General features: G+C 42.7%; 5 non-coding genes and 1 pseudogene across 5 annotated transcripts; all 6 read left to right on the forward strand.

Moving 5' to 3' along the window:
* The first annotated feature begins 2,152 nt into the window (after nt 1-2,152).
* LOC147264622 (5S ribosomal RNA) lies at nt 2,153-2,271 on the forward strand. Its single transcript, XR_015113354.1, has one exon. It is a non-coding gene; the product is annotated as a 5S ribosomal RNA (ribosomal RNA).
* Nucleotides 2,272-2,580: 309 nt separating this feature from the next.
* On the forward strand, nt 2,581-2,699 carry LOC147264623 (5S ribosomal RNA). The gene has a single exon (XR_015115521.1). It is a non-coding gene; the product is annotated as a 5S ribosomal RNA (ribosomal RNA).
* A 310-nt stretch (nt 2,700-3,009) lies between these two features.
* LOC147264624 (5S ribosomal RNA) lies at nt 3,010-3,128 on the forward strand. Its single transcript, XR_015113883.1, has one exon. It is a non-coding gene; the product is annotated as a 5S ribosomal RNA (ribosomal RNA).
* Nucleotides 3,129-3,437: 309 nt separating this feature from the next.
* On the forward strand, nt 3,438-3,556 carry LOC147264625 (5S ribosomal RNA). The gene has a single exon (XR_015114439.1). It is a non-coding gene; the product is annotated as a 5S ribosomal RNA (ribosomal RNA).
* Nucleotides 3,557-3,865: 309 nt separating this feature from the next.
* Nucleotides 3,866-3,984, forward strand: LOC147264626 (5S ribosomal RNA). Its single transcript, XR_015113587.1, has one exon. It is a non-coding gene; the product is annotated as a 5S ribosomal RNA (ribosomal RNA).
* Nucleotides 3,985-4,294: 310 nt separating this feature from the next.
* Nucleotides 4,295-4,403, forward strand: LOC147264627 (5S ribosomal RNA; annotated as a pseudogene).
* The last annotated feature ends 12,956 nt before the right edge of the window (nt 4,404-17,359 follow it).

Raw genomic sequence — 17,359 nt, forward strand, 5'->3', positions numbered from 1 at the left:
TGCACTCAGGGCCAAATTAGTTAGAAATTTTCTCGATTCGAACAGGCAGTACCCCTGGGAGGACACAATGGCGGGCTACCTGGCTGAGTACGGGGAGGGGGAGAAACTCCCTCTTTATCACCTCCTTCCTGGGAAAAGCCATGGCTCGCTACCGATGTTCTACCAGGAGGTGCTAGAGGCATGGGGCAAATTCCTGCCCCACCTCAGGCCTAAGTGCAGTCAGAAAAGTCATGTGCTGCAGTTACCTTTTCTCGAAAGCACCTTTTTCACACACAATGGTAGGACACTTAAATGCAGGGCACTTCAGCAACATAATATAACAAGGGTCGGTCAAGTGGTGGGGGAAAGGGGTCTGTTCAGTCTCAGGAAAGTCACAACCCAACTCAAAAAAACAGGGACACCGTGCAGAAAGGATTACCTAAATGGACTAGGTAACAAAATCAACAGAAACATAACCTCACTGTGGAGAAACTTAATCATCACGGACAAATCGAGAGCAGACCCCGAACTCCCACCGCTTGAGCTTGTCACACAGTACACAGGGAAAGAGCTGTCACAGGTGAAAACAAAGGACTGGTACACCATAGGGATTAACTCAATGAAACGCACTCCAAAAGCAGAAAAACACTGGGCACAATTATTCAAGGGAATACCGATAGGAAAAATCTGGCAAAACCTTAACATACCTTACATGGACAGCAATACTTTCAAGCTAGAATTCAATATCAGACACAGGAGAATTTTCACAGTAATCAAATTACACCAGATTAATAAGGAAAACTACAGTAGGACATGCCAAATCTGCAATAAAGAACCGGAAGACCAGGAGCATCTATTCATCAACTGCAAGGAATCGGATAAATTCAGGAATGCATAGAGCAAGAGCACTGCAATTTCAGTTTGACAGATGAAACACTATGGACATGGACTCTTCTCTTTGGTACAACACTGAAACAAAAGGATCAGAACAGGACTCTCATAAATACCATACTCACTTTTGCAAAAAAATCAATATGGACAACTAGAAACTACGCTCTCTATGAAAAGAAGAAAATAAACATATTTGGGGTTTTTTACACAACACTCTTGACGCACCTACAAATCTTACATGACATGGACAAGGATATTTTTGAAAACACTTTCTGCAGGAAAAACACATTTTTCAACATAGCAAATGGCAAAATTGAAATAAACAAGATTGACAATGGTATGTTTTCTCTTCAAATTCCCAGCTAAGTAGTCTCTTTTTTTTATAAAGCAAAGTATTTTTCAAATTTAATAAAGGGGTGAGCAAATTGGGTGGTTTATGTTTTTGGTGTGTTTAACATTTCATTTTGATAAAATTTCATTTATAAAAAAAAAAAAAAAAATTGTGTGTGTGACACTTCACGACAGGAATTTGTTCTTTTTAGTCCCATGAGTTTTTTTTTGTCTCTCTTTAATTTTTATTTATTTTTTTTTGGAATGACCTGCATTGCTCCAGTGGCTGTAGGCACATAGTGTTGGTTTATTTGTCTAAATTTAACTTAATTAAAAAAAAAAAAAAAAAAACTCTGATGGTGTTGTCATCAAGTTCGAGGTGTATCAAGGGTGGGGGTTTTTTTTTGGTAAGATTTCTTTCCTGAAGGAATTTATTTTTTATATAATTGTTAAATTTTGTCATGTAAATAAGAATGTACAGTTGGTAAAAATGTATGATGTATTTTTGATAATAAAAGACAAAAAAAAAAAAAAAAAAAAAAAAAAACACGCCCGATCTCTTCTGATCTCAGAAGCTAAGCAGGGTCCGGACTGGTTAGTACTTGGATGGAAGACCGCCTGGGAATACCAGATGCTGTAAGCTTTTTTGTTTCTTTGTGAGGAAAGGGCCGCTTTGAGTGTTTGGGGACCAGCATGAGCGAGCTTCCCTCACACACCTTTTCTTGAAGCGCCCTCCGCAGCTTTGGAATGGAATGTCATGCAGTGGTTAATTTGAAGAAGACAGATGGCAGATGCAGTACTTTTCTCTCGATGACATCAACATTCTTTTCTTTTATTGACAGGACACGTATTTGGCGTGTTAAAAGACCCTGAGGCTGTTGCGCATCACTTTTTTTCTGAGGTTGTAAATTGTGTGAAATGGATATAGAGCCCATGTGTGTCAGAGTCAAGGGCTTACGGCCATACCACTCTGAACACGCCCGGTCTCGTCTGATCTCGGAAGCTAAGCAGGGTCGGGTCTGGTTAGTACTTGGATGGGAGACCGCCTGGGAATACCAGGTGCTGTAAGCTTTTTTGTTTCATTGTGAGGAAAGGGCAGCTTTGAGTGTTTGGGTACCAGCATGAGCGAGCTTCCCTCACACACCTTTTCTTGAAGCGCCCTCCACAGCTTTCGAATGGAATGTCATGCAGTGTGTAATTTGAAGTAGACAGATTGCAGATGCAGTACTTTTCTCTAGATGACATCAACATTCTTTTGTTTTATTGACAGGACACCGATTTGGCGTGTGAAAAGACCCTGAGGCTGTTGCGCATCACTTTTTTTCTGAGGTTGTAAAGTGTGTGAATTGGATATAGAGCCCATGTGTGTGAGAGTCAAGAGCTTACGGCCATACCACTCTGAACACGCCCGATCTCGTCTGATCTCGGAAGCTAAGCAGGGTTGGGCCTGGTTAGTACTTGGATGGGAGACCGCCTGGGAATACCAGGTGCTGTAAGCTTTTTTGTTTCATTGTGAGGAAAGGGCAGCTTTGAGTGTTTGGGGACCAGTATGAGCGAGCTTCCCTCACACACATTTTCTTGAAGCGCCCTCCACAGCTTTCGAATGGAATGTCATGCAGTGGTTAATTTGAAGTAGACAGATTGCAGATGCAGTACTTTTCTCTAGATGACATCAACATTTTTTTCTTTGTATTGACAGGACAACTATTTGGTGTGTAAAAAGGCCGTGAGGCTGTTGCACATCACATTTTTTTTGAGGTTGTAAAGTGAGTGAAATGGATATAGAGCCCATGTGTGTGAGAGTCAAGGGCTTACGGCCATACCACTCTGAACACGCCCGATCTCGTCTGATCTCGGAAGCTTAGCAGGGTCGGGCCTGGTTAGTACTTGGATGGAAGACCGCCTGGGAATACCAGGTGCTGTAAGCTTTTTTGTTTCATTGTGAGGAAAGGGCCGCTTTGAGACTTTGGGGACCAGCATGAGCGAGCTTCCCTCACACACCTTTTCTTGAAGCGCCGTCTGCAGCTTTGGAATGGAATTTCATGCAGTGGTTAATTTGAAGAAGACAGATGGCAGATGCAGTACTTTTCTCTCGATGACATCAACATTCTTTTCTTTTATTGACAGGACACGTATTTGGCGTGTGAAAAGACCCTGAGGCTGTTGCGCATCACTTTTTTTCTGAGGTTGTAAATTGTGTGAAATGGATATAGAGCCCATGTGTGTCAGAGTCAAGGGCTTACGGCCATACCACTCTGAACACGCCCGATCTTGTCTGATCTCGGAAGCTAAGCAGGGTTGGGCCTGGTTAGTACTTGGATGGAAGACTGCCTGGGAATACCAGGTGCTGTAAGCTTTTTTATTTCTTTGTGAGGAAAGGGCAGCTTTGAGTCTTTGGGGACCAGCATGAGCGAGCTTCCCTCACACACCTTTTCTTGAAGCGCCCTCCACAGCTTTGGAATGGAATGTCATGCAGTGGTTAATTTGAAGTAGACAGATGGCAGATGCAGTACTTTTCTCTAGATGACATCAACATTCTTTTTTTTTATTGACAGGACACCTATTTGGCGTGTGAAAAGACCCTGAGGCTTTTGCGCTTCACTTTTTTTCTGAGGTTGTAAAGTGAGTGAAATGGATATAGAGCCCATGTGTGTAAGAGTCAAGGGCTTACGGCCATACCACTCTGAACACGCCCGATCTCGTCTGATCTCGGAAGCTAAGCAGGGTCGGGCCTGGTTAGTACTTGGATGGGAGACCGCCTGGGAATACCAGGTGCTGTAAGCTTTTTTGTTTCATTGTGAGGAAAGGGCAGCTTTGAGTGTTTGGGGACCAGCATGAGCGAACTTCCCTCACACACCTTTTCTTGAAGCGCCCTCCACAGCTTTCGAATGGAATGTCATGCAGTGTGTAATTTGAAGTAGACAGATTGCAGATGCAGTACTTTTCTCTAGATGACATCAACATTCTTTTCTTTGTATTGACAGGACACCTATTTGGCGTTTGAAAAGACCGTGAGGCTTTTGCACGTCACTTTTTTTCTGAGGTTGTAAAGTGAGTGAAATGGATATAGAGCCCATGTGTGTGAGAGTCAGGGGCTTACGGCCATACCATTCTGAACTCGTCTGATCTCGGAAGCTAAGCAGGGTCGGGCCTGGTTAGTACTTGGATGGGAGACCGCCTGGGAATACCTGGTGCTGTAAGCTTTTTTGTTTCTTTGTGAGGAAAGGGCAGCTTTGAGTCTTTGGGGACCAGCATGAGCGAGCTTCCCTCACACACCTTTTCTTGAAGCGCCCTCTGCAGCTTTGGAATGGAATGTCATGCAGTGGTTAATTTGAAGTAGACAGATGGCAGATGCAGTACTTTTCTCTCGATGACATCAACTTTCTTTTCTTTTATTGACAGGACACCTATTTAATTTGAAGTAGAAAGATGGCAGATGCAGTGTACTGGGCTTCTCTCTACTCCTCTCTCTCCTCCTATATGTGTCATACATTAATTATACTCATAGGTATTACTAACTTGTCTCCTTTTCTGGAGCCTTTTTGGCTCCTCTCATTCCAGATCTGGGTGCTGCTGGAGGAGGCTGCAGAGCTGAAGAGGCTCAAGCTGCCACCCGTAGCTCCACCTACTCACATCACCGTCTTTCCATCAGTCTCTCTCTCTCTTTATCTCTGTCCCTCTCTTTCCTTCTACATATCCGTCTTCCTCCATTATCTGTTTTGTTCCTGTTCTCTTTTCCCCCAATCGGTCAAAGCAGAAGGCCGTCCCCATTGAGCCTGGATCTGCTCGATGTTCCTGCCTGTTAAAAGGAAGGTTTTTGTCGCCGCTTTTGCAGGATGTGCTTGCTGATGGAGAATTGTTGGGTGTAGATTCATTGAAGCAGTTTGGTACTGGACCTGCTCTACCTGTAAAGTGTCATGAGATAAGTTTTGTTGTGATTTGGTGCAATATAAATAAAATTTGAAAAATTTGAGCTTCTGAAGTCATGACACATTGAACAGTTCGACAGGACCATTTTTGATGAATGTCTGAATCAAACAAGCCTCTTTTGTTTGTCTTCTTCCCAGTTGCCTCAACATTGTGTGAGCCAATAATTCCACATCTGTACCAGACACACCTCTGGTTGGTGGGTTTTATGGATCTTTCTGTTCTAACAGTGTCTTTTATCTTAAATATGCCACTTTCACATGAAAACATCAATAACAGGACAATATCAAAACTATTATTGCTGCTGTTGCTGTTGTTGGTTGTGTGTCTGTCTTCCATCCCCCTGTCCCCCTGTCTTTCTCTCTGCTTGTCTTTCACCCTCATCTTGTTCCCATCTTTTTGTCATTCTCTCCCTCATTTCTCTCTGTCTTTTGTCTTTTCTTCTCTATATTTGTCTTCTGCTGCTCCAGGATCAGCTCCTATCACACAGTGGTCCAGAACCATTATGAAGCCTGATCATGAATGTGAGCAAAGCTCTTAGAACAGGCCTGCTGCCACCACAACTAAGATCCTGCAGGTCACTAGAAACTCCAGTGTCCAGCTGACAAGTGGACTTTCCTCTGATCTGTGGTGGTGCTGAGTTTAGCAAACATCTCCAACAAGAAGATGAAGGAGGCCATCAACTCCTCCAAGCTCAACATCTATACTGGCTTTACTGGGAGATCAGGAGGTCAAAGCAGATCTTCACCCTCCACCTCAGATGGTTTCTACTCACAGAGATGAGGGACCAGTTCAAACCAGCTACCTGGAGCTCCCTTAAGCCATTGTCCCCATCAGCTAGCATCTGGATCTGGACCTGCACCGGTGCTGATTTGTGTCTTGAGTCCCCAGAGTTTGTTGAACCAGAGAAGCTTCAACTGGTGACGGTCGTACAACCAAGTGTGAAGGTGAGCCTGCATTGTCTGATCTGGAGCTAACAGGGGAATTAGCAAGTGCTCTGACTGTTCTCGAGTTGCTGCTTAGTTGAATTTGAATTTATTTGTTGAAATGTTCCAGTTTCTATGAGGTCAGGGAAGATTGGTGTGGATCTAAAGGTCCCTGGTTGGATCCCAGGACATTGTTTTGGCTCATTTGAACATTTTCAAACCCTCGTTGCTCAGATTTTACATGAATTTGATCATGACTTTTGGACAAATGTCTTGTTTATTAATTAAATAATCACTTCAGTTATGAATTTAGTGAGTCACCCAGACTTGGTCAATAACAAAAATAAGTCTGGTTATTATTCAGTTTCCAGTCAGTAGGGACACACGCACACACACACACACACACACACACACACACACACACACACACAGCCTGTCTTTGGTATAAAATGGTCTGTCACGTTCACGTTGGAAGATTTCTCTGACTCAATTGTGAATAAAGAGATTCTTCATCTGACACCTGAGTCTTGATCCACTGATTCCTCTGATCCACCTCTTTCTGCTCCAACAAGGCTGACATGGATCAGGTGGGTCCATGTCATCCAATCAGTAGGTTTCTCTTCTCAATTAATTTTCTTCATCCCAGTTTAGATTGATTCTTCTCAGCCTCATGAAGGAGCATCTGATCAGGTGTTTGACTGCTTGTTGGTTGTAATTCCATAGATTTTAATCTCAGATGTTATAGAATTAATAAGAACATCTTAAAGACCTTTGTCCAACACTTGAAACTCACCTGTCTGTGGAGGCCCAACTGGCCTTTGGTCGTGAGGTGGTGGATGCATGTGAATGAAATGAGGCTCGTGTTGCTGTGAGGAGCCACTAGAGGGAGACACCTGTCGTTCCTCCCAGCTGACAATGAGGCTTCACAGCTGCATTTGAAGCTGTCCTTTTTGAGTCACAACTGTCTTGAGCTCAGGAGCCAAACTCACCGAAAAAATATGCAAGTGGCTTTGGACAAAAGCGTCTGCTCAATGAAATTGTAGGATTGTAGAATTCTATAAATGTATAATATAATTGTAGAAATGCTCTCTCTCACCACTCCCCAAAGTCTGTGCCAGGGTCTCTGGCCAGTGGTCAATGGCTCCTATCACCTGCCCAGGATGGATCCAGCTTGCTTGTCTTTGTAATTCTGCACTTATTAGAGACCTGGAAACAAAGGAATGCGGAAAAAGAGAAAATAGGACCTCACACAAATGGGCTTGTGACACAATTTTAAAGAGTTGTGTCAATGTGAATCTTTTACAAATGTGTGTGTGAATGTGGTTGTTGTGGCCGAGTGGTGAAGGCGATGGACTAGAAATCCATTGGGGTCTCCCTGCTCAGGTTGGAGTCCTGCCAACAACGTTAAAGTGTTGATGTTCTGGAGGAGACAACATCTGATCTTTTTAGATCCACGAGTCAAAGGTTTTCTTTAAAGTGCTGCAGCAGCTGAGGATGAGGGAGAGACAGAATTTCAAACCATCTTCGTGAGGACATTTTGAAAAATGATGATATTTGCCACAGTTATTATTGACTTGGAACACTGCAAAAATATCCCCTCTCCAAAAACCCTCCTCTTCAACTTTGTACCCAAGTTGTCTCCTCATCAGGCACCACAGTGTCCAGGATGTTCAGTCAAAAAGTCATTAATGATTTTAAAAATGTCCATCAAACACAAAATAAGGCTTCAAATAGGTAAAATCACCATCTGTAGACTGGACCAATATGCTGATGTGATCCTTTGATTAGTTTAGGATCAGTCAGAGATCAAAGACTGAAGCAGGAGATCAATGCTCAGAACCCAGAGATCAAAGACAGAATTCAGACATCAGAGAAAGAATTCAGACATCAAACACATACCTGATGGAGGCTCCACCCCCCCCCCCCCAGACAGTTTCCATGTAAGTCGTAAGTTTTATTTTTAAAGCGCCAAATCACAACAAGTGTTATCTTCTTTTTATTCTTTTTATTAAAGATTGAAGCTCCATACAAGACAGTTTGTAGACAAGAACATCACAGCCTGGGAAGCTTTCACTTCTTTTGATGGACAGCTTTGATTTCAGGTTCTACCTCTGTAAAATTGAAAGTAAAGTAAATGAAGCACCTGTGAAGGTAAAACTGATGATGTCATGACTTGTTCAGTCCTCCAACGTTAAAGTCCAACAAGCTTTTGATTGTCTCTGATTCTCTGTGGCAAAATCCAACAAGAGGAAACAGAAAATCTTGAGGTTGTCTCACTTTTTTTTTTTAAAGAAACTCTGCATAGGACAGTGATAGGATGCTTGTTTCCTTGGATGAAAAAGTCTGGTACTCTCATCTTCTTAAACATTTACTTGTTCAATCAGGACAAGAGAATCTGAGCTTGGATGTCATTTTGTAGTAAAAGGTGAATTAAACTTGTAAACATCAGCTGGTGTTCACTCTGATGATGTATCGATGGTCTGTATTCTGCCTTCTGTAGCACGATGCTGCTGGGAAGAAGCCTGATTATGTCAGAGTTGTGTTCAGTGGCTCCTGCTGGGTCCATTTCTGACAAATAGGCTCCAAAGAGTTCAGGTGTTTAAAAGCTCAGGGTTGCTGTCAGCACACGAGGTGGCCGAGTGGTTAAGGCGATGGACTGCTAATCCATTGTGCTCTGCACGCGTGGGTTTGAATCCCATCCTCATTGTGAGCGACTCTGGTTTCTACTCCAACATTATGGAATTACTGTGAGGCTTTTAACTGACACAGATACCAGTTGAGTCAACTTCCCTTTCACAACCTGACCAAAACAACTCAGACACCCAGAGCTCACATGTGTCAATCACCTCTGTAGAAGGTCCCGCCCCCACAGAGCTATAAATCCTCCCATCAGTGAAGAAAACTGAAGACGCCTCTTGGATGAGAGCTGAAGCATCTTCAAGAAACCTGAAACAGTCCACTTGGTACGTTTAAATAATTCTACAATTTCTTTCAGCTTTCGTCCAAAGCCACGTGCATGTATCACATGTATATAATATATATGTGATACTCTTTCATCTACTCATGAACCAAAAATGCAGTCTAATACCAGTAAATTTGTGCAGAAAAATGTCATTTGTGCTCCTTCTTTTATTTATTTGTTTATTTAGTATTTTTTAATGTATTTTCTTTCAATTCACATTTTGTCCATTAACTTCATAATCACTCTTCACAGTCGCCATCTCATCACATGACTAAAGTTTGGGTTCTGTATTGGTGGTAAAATATCCTTCCATGCCCCTCACTAGTTTGCACACAGAAAAGCATATTTTACTGGTTTCAAATCTCTTAGTGTGTTCTCTCTCTTAAACCAGCTGTGGCAGCTTTCATTGTGTGATTGATTTTAAAATATAAAGATAGAACAGAACCATTGGAATAAGATGTCAGGACATTTGAAGGAATGTAAATCTCCTGTTGAAATGTTGCAGTGTGCAGCTGAGGCTCTCTGGCAGTGGCACAAGGAGCCACAATGGCAGAACCTGGACCCTCCTGGAGGAGAACCACAGGTGAGGGCCTTCTTGGCTCCAGATTGATGGAAATCAAGTGTCTGAGGCTGTTAGCAGCCATGAAGTTGATCTGGTTGGGCACTGGTATTTTTTCTTGCTGCAGCTCAGGAGTGATTCAGGAGAAGAGTTTCAGAACAGCCAAGGTTGGGACTGGAATTTTCAAATTTCCCCTGGAACCAGACAACCTTGGGAGGTAAAACCTCCAATCATAGCCACTCAGATGCAGCAGCAGAAAGAAGCTGTCATCTACCCTGACAGTCAGAGCATCAAGTCAAGAAAACATCAACCATCTTGTAGTTCCAAACCTTCACCTGTCAGATTCAGCTACTTCTTATTGTGGGACTTTAAATTTGAACACAATGGAATTTGGACAAGGAGTTTTCCTTCAAGTCAGAACATCATCGTCCAGCCTCCAACCAGAGGTCCATCAGTTATCATGGGAGCCACATGTGGAGTCTGGATTCTTTTCTAGAATGTGACGGCAATGACAGTCCTGCCAAGTGACATCACTGACATGAATGGATGACTTCAGTCACATGAATGGATGACTTCAGTCACATGAATGGATGGCTTCAGTCACGTGACTGGATGGCTTTCGTCACGTGACTGGATGACTTCAGTCACATGACTGGATGATTTGAAAATTTTGTTGTGGGCCTCTGGACCTTTTTTAAATCAGTAGTTGACCACAGGTAGCTTAGCCAACTGTTAACTAATTAACTTTTAGTCCAGACAAAGAATGTGGGTTGACAGTTATTCATACACAGTCTTTGGTTTCAGATGCAGCCTCAACTGAGACTCCTGGTTCAGAGGATGGGTTTGTTTGCTGTCAGGTTGCCACCTTTTAGAAATGAAAATCAGGGACGCCCACCACGGCTCCTGGGGGCCATGACCACCAGGGGCCTGACTCCCATGAGGTGGGTGCCCACAGCAGTGGTGTGTTTTATTTTGTAGGTGTTTTTAGTCAAGGGGTGATCAAGAAAGCAATTCCTCCTACTTAAAGCTTGAAATGCTTTATCACCAATAAACACATTCTTTATTGTTCAACACTGAACTGCACATTTAAGTTTTAAAATACAAACTCAATAAATGGAGAACTTTATGTGACTTAAGTTCATAACACATCAGCAGGTTTCCCTCCCTTCTTTTTCCAAGTCTCCTTCTTGTTCCTCCTTGCAGCTCTGGGGAACTCTTGGTCTCTCAAAGCCCTGTTGGAAAACTCTGAACAGGACTGCTCAAAGTTGAGAGTGATCACTCCTTTGAGCTCCATGGAGCTCCTGTTCCTGCAGTCACTCCATTTCTGCTTTTCATTTTGTGTTTGTATTAAAGTTCTATTGCTGAAAAAAAAGAGAATTTTTTGCCTTTTTGTTGAAGTAAATATATGAGGGTCGAAACTGACCCATAACACCATGGATGTTACAATAGTTAATAATGTTAAAATGAAGAATAAATAAAACCAATCCATGTCAGAGATGTGTTCTAACACCCCTCAGTAATGGTCAGGAAACACAACAACCTTTTCTTTATATCTATGATTTTCTTGAGGTTCATTTTATCATTTTTTAACTGAAATCGAGGGTTTACTGACTAAAAAAAAGGTCCAGAGGCCCACAACAAAATATTCAAATCAATATTTCCATGATAAGGAAGCCTAACAAGGTAACCAAGAGATGGGAAACAACTTGGATGATAGAAAATTGTTTTAGTTTATTTGACAGCTGATTGAAGACTTGGGTCAAAACTGACCTGTTAACATAAGAGATGGGAACAGAAAGCTAACACAAGAGGAAGGTTCAAGCTATGAAAAAGGAGTTTGATAAAAATCTTGAACTGACAGTAGAAATATCCTTTTGTGTGTTTACCTTTGTTGACAGAAGTCACTTTAGCTTGGCAGCAGTGTTAATTTTGAAAGGAAAATTTTTCATTGACTACACTTTATTTAACTTAAATACTATACTAGACTAATAAGTACTGACAACGAAAATTAAAACAAAATCGCTGTTCACTATAAGCTGACGAGTAAAAACGTGATGAAAAGGATGACGGCGGCCGGCCGGACTCTCAGGGTTACAACCATCCTTAATGCCTTGATTTCTTTTCTTTTGAACCAATAAATCATCTCATAACAAATTTGACCTCTCAGTCTGACTTTTTGATTGGCGGCCCCGACCCCACACCCGCCCCGCCCTCCGCGGTGTGTCAGTGCACGTTGCAGAGACGCTGTGTAGACGAGCAGCAGACCTTCACCTGTGGCGGCAGCGTGGAAAGTTGGAAGAAAAAGACGAGCGGATTTATGGACGTATTTCTGTTATCATCCTGCTGAACAGAAGACGGAGTGTGTTGTTCCTGACAAGGATGGGGAGCGTTGTGGATCTTAGATTAGTGGAAAAAACACGACCAGTTTGAAAAGACACCTGAAGGCCCGCCATCCCGCAGCTGGAGCTTTACTCTTGTGGCTTGTCAGTCAAATACAGAAAATAAACAAGAACTTGCACTTTTTCTAACAGGCTTCTGACGTTTCATTATTATGATCATGATCCTTATTGACAAGAGCAATGTGCTTCAATCTCAGTTTAAATGACAGTTTCATGTTTGCTTTGTATGGAGTTTTATAGAACATCACATATCCCTTTGCAACATCTCAGGAAAATAAAACATTGCTTCAGACTAAAATGAGACTAAAACTTAAGACAAAAGACTAAATTTTAACTAAAACTGTTCTAAACTAAAAGGCTAAGATGGGAATTTAACTGAATCCAGTCTTCGATGACTGACGATAACTAAAACGAAAGGAAAAATTCTTGTCAAAAAGAATCTCTGCTAGCTTGACAAATAAGTGGCACAAACTGGGTTCAAGCTGGACTTTGGACACTGGTATCTGCAACAACTCCCATCAACTCCTAATCTAGCATCTCTGCTGTGGTCAAACTATTTTACAGAACATTTGACAGACCTGTGGAGCAGTGAGGACAGACATGAGTTGATCCACATGATCCACTGAAGCACCATTTTACCCTGCCACTGAGGTCACCAACATGAGCTGGAGTTGGGACTCTTGAACTGAACCTGGTATCACAGCGACACCTACTGCTGCAAAATGGAACAGCAACATTGAACCCAAGTACAGGATTGGAGGGAGACTGATGGTCGCTGTTTGGGTTTTTGAAGAACAAGGAGGGCTTTGGTTCAAGCTGGATTCTCAGAGACTATTTCCCCAACCTCTACATTGGCATCTACACTGTCATCCAGTCATGTGACTGAAGTCATCCAGTCATGTGACTGAAGTCATCCAGTCATGTGACTGAAGTCATCCATTCATGTCAGTGATGTCACTTGGCAGGACTGTCATTGCCATCACATTCTAGAAAAGAACCCAGACTCCACATTTACTCCTGTCTATTATTGTGTCCCACCCTCCTGGTCCTTACTCTGAATTCTCAGAGTTTATATCCAGTTCAGTCCTCAAAACAGATGAAGTCATGAGTGTAGATAAATTTCCTTTTCTCCACTGATTATATGTCAAGGTTTGTGTGTGGGGGTGGAGCCTATCCAAGCAGCCTTCGGACAAGAGGCGGGGTTCATCCTGGACATGTCACCAGTCCATCACAGGGCCAACACATAGAGACAGACAACCATTCACACTCACAGTCACACCTACGGTCAATTTAGAGTATCAATCAGCCTCGTCCCCTCTTGATGTCTTTGGACTGTGGGAGGAAGCTGGAGTACCAGAGAGAACCCACACAGACACAGGGAGAACATGCAGACTCCACACAGCTGGGGCTCGAATCTGGAACCTTCTTGCTGTGAGGCCACAGTGCTGACCACTGCACCATTGTGTCCCCTGAAAATTCCACCAGATCGTTTGGATTGTCTATAAAATCAAGTACACATGAACATGAAGAGGTTTTCACAGGGCTGGTGGTGCAATGGATAGCATGACTGACTACTGTCAGAAGATTCTAGGTTCAACTCCTGGCTCGCTCACTTAAAATTTTATACTCAGAAGCTTTCACACCTGAAGTGTGAACCACTGCTAAAAGTCCCTGAAATCCTCCAAGGTTTCCTCCTTGTCAGCTGTAAACATGAACACATGCATGGATCCTGCTACCTCTCACATGTTAAGCTGGCACTTGACAGTGACAGCAGGAGAACAAGAAATCCCAGTGTATCATCAACATTTCCTGGAAACTAAATGACAGAAGCCAGTGGTGGCTGGTGAAAAAAATTCTTGGTGGGGCTGGTGTGCCAAAAACATTTCCGTGCCTAGTCTAGTATAATCATTCAAAAAGAGCAGCCGGACAATTATTAAATGTTTTAAAATAGTATTTACTTTCCTTCTTAAAATCGACAGTTTCAAAGACAAAAAAAACAACAACAATTTACAACTACAGTCAATTTTATGAGATCAAATATTATACAATGATGTTAACTTTACAGAAGGTGATTTGAGCTTAATCTATACAATACAAATCAACAATGTGTGTGTCTCTCTCTCTCTGTCTCTCTCTTTGTTCATCTGTGTCTGTCTCTGTCTCCTTCTCTGTGTCTCCGTCTTTGTGTCCTTTTCTCTGTGTCTCTATCTCTGTTTGTTTGTCTCTTAGTGTGTGTGTCTCTCTCTGTCTCTCTCTCTTTGTGTCCGTCTCTCTTTCTCTCTTCGTCTACCTGTCTCTCTCCCTCTGTCTCTCTGTCTATTTGTTTCAGTCTTTCTGGGTGTGTGTTTGAATTCAGCAGTTATTTGTACAGGAACTTTGCTCGTCTCTCTTTCTGGGAGGCAAATTTCTCAATGACCCTGGTGTTGAAACCAGGAATGTTTCGTGTCAGTTTTTTCTCAATGGAGAGCATAGCCAGAGCGTTGAGCCGATCTTGTGCCATGGTATTTGTAAGAAAAGTTTTTATCCTCTTCAAAGTCGAGAAGCACCTCTCAGATTCTGACGTTGTCATTGGTGTGGTGATGAGGATGTTGAGCAGACTTACAGTTTCAGTGAACGTGTCTTGAAGGTTATTTTCCATCAAAACCTGATAGAGAGCCAGTGCACCACTGCGACTCTGAAACTCTTCGTTCCCGTAGATCAGAGACAGCTCTGTTTGAAGTCTGGCCTTGTCCAATGAGGGATAGGCTTCCACTGTGGTTTTCAGTGCTGAATCTGGGAACTTTCGGCTGTGCTGTGGGAACAGGTCTCCTTGCAGGAGTGTGGCGCTGACAAGATGCTTGGTGAAACTAAATCTCTCCTTGGCATGGCTCACAATGGTGTCACATACCTATGCAATGATATAATTATACAAAATAGGAATTATTGCATCTTCACTTGTCTTCATACATTGACCTGATGAGCTAGCCTATATTATGTAATAAACATACTGTAATGATTCATATCATCATAAAAGAATATACATTTAAGTCTGGACCACTGTATCATATGGCCAACATCTTATTTTGATTTTATTTAATAATGTGATTCAAATCACACTAAGAAGCAAGTTCTTACCTCCAGTGCCAAATGGTGCAGTGTGTCTTCTCCCAAGGTTCTGCGTCTCTTTGCGGGTGGCTCCTGAGCAGGTCCCCTGAACTCCTCATCCTCAGCCAGAGTAGGCACATCCTCCCTGACCCAACACATAAGTTTCATGAGTAAGTTCTAAAAACTGGTTAGGGATACATTAACAAAACCAAAGGTGGATGTCATTACTGTCAATTATATTATACAGATAAATCAATTCTTTAAATAAGATGATATATAAGCATTTAAGTCTACATATACAGAGAAATTTAGGTTAGGCTACAAATTAATTAATTTAGCATACCTGATAGCCTGCATGTGGTCAGTGAATGTCTGGGTGACTCCTGCCATGTAGACAGCATCAATGTTTCTCTTCTGCAGCTGGTTGTAAAGGATGTCCACATGTGGCATGATTTTGTGGAACAGGGCCAGTAAAAAACAAAAAGTTTCATCTTCCAGCATTCTCACATAGCCACCAGCTTCTCTCTTTGTCTGGCTATCAAACCCTTCACTGTTCCGGATAGCCTGAAAGCAATTCACCAGATCCTTCTTGTGCTCATAAACTGTGTTAACACCACTGTTGAAGTTCCAACGTGTTGATGATGCACTTGGAAGTCGGTGCGCAAACTTCTCATCAAGCACTGCAGTTCTCTTGCTTGGCTTAGAGAAAAGAGAAGCAAATCCCCCCATGTCAGAAAAAAAGTGACTGATCTGAGGGATGTGGGAGGTTGCTTGCTGCAGTATCAGGTTTAACTGATGGGCATAGCAGTGAACATAGTGAGCGTTTGGATAGATGTCTTGTACCTTTCGCTGCACTCCTCCTTTGGCACCCCTCATCACAGCTGCCCCATCACAGGCCTGGGCAATCAGCTTCTTTTCTTGTCCCTCAGAAAGGATGCTGTGCAGCCTCTCCAATAAAGCACTGGCTATTGCATCCGCACAGGTGTTGGGCAGTTTCAAAAATTCAAAGAACCGCTCTTGAATATTGTGGCGGTCGTCAATGTATCTCAGAACTAAGACTAACTGACACTGTGTTGAAACGTCAGTAGTTTCATCAGCCTGGATCGCTAAAAAGTCTGCCGATTTAACTTCATCCAGGATCTGTTCTCTCAAAACTGCCAGCATACAGTCCAGGAGCTCGTTCTGTACTGTCTTCGAGGTGCCTTTAAAAACGGTTGCATTTTCAAGGTGCTCCCTCAAGTACCGATCAATGGATGCCATCAAGTCAACTGGACCTCTGAATATTCCAGCGTTGTCAGAGGTATCACTTTCGTCATGTCCCCGCAGAGCCAGTTCAAAAGCACCACAGAATTTAACAGTTAATTATCTTAGATAAGATGTTACGGTTCTTATCTACGTCATCATTGTGCTTCCTGACAGCGATGCGGTGACTGTCATCGAGCTGCGTTGCTATGCTAATCTTCCCAAGAACCGCTAGCTTCACGCAGTTTTCCATGTGAATTTTTGCTCTTTCGTGTTTCTTAATCCGCTCGGAGAGGTGCTTCAGGTCAGTGATTCCTGTCTGTGTCCATGCTGAATCACACCGGTCACTCCTGAAAGGGATGCAGGGGAAGCAAAAAAGTGCGTTGGCTGCACCACAACCCGTCAGCCACGGCTTGCGCTGAAACCAGCTCCGGCAAAAAGTCCTGTTGTAGGATTTAGCCTTTTCCTTGGACTGCTGCTGGATGTTGATTTCAGGCTTGTCCGGTCCCAGCTCCTTAATGCGGATTTTTTCCGCCATGGTCCTCCTCGCAAAAGGGAAATTTAAAAGGGATCTCACCGAAATCGGTGGAAACTGCTGCTCTTGAACTTCGATCGTTGTTGTCGCCATTTTCTCTGTCACTCACTTCTCGCGGTATTTTTTTTCGTAGGGCATCGGAAATCTGGGAATCTCACTACGCAAAAAGAATATCGCGGGCTCCTCAGCTAGCTTTAGCAATCCAAACCTTCACGCACTTCACGTTGGCGTAGGGGCGCCCCTACGCCGTTAAATTTGGCGATGTTGATTGACCAATTATTCATTATTTTTCCCGAGCAACCATACAGGATTGGCTAATTAATTGCAGGTCTGGGGCGCTTTGACGAGCGCCCCTAAAGACAAATTATACAGTCTATCAGAGTAAATTCACTATTAATTGAATGAGTCAGTTGGCGTAAATGTTGTTTAAATGACCCATATTGCATGTAGACACGCACAATTAAGTAAGGCTGACATTGACGCTAATAATTGTAAACATATGCACATATATATGTATAAATACAT

The sequence above is a fragment of the Aulostomus chinensis genome, chromosome 4 (assembly GCF_037954235.1).
Source record: "Aulostomus chinensis isolate RoL2024-O1b breed Wild chromosome 4, RoL_Achi_v1.0, whole genome shotgun sequence".
Lineage (NCBI taxonomy): Eukaryota > Metazoa > Chordata > Actinopteri > Syngnathiformes > Aulostomidae > Aulostomus > Aulostomus chinensis.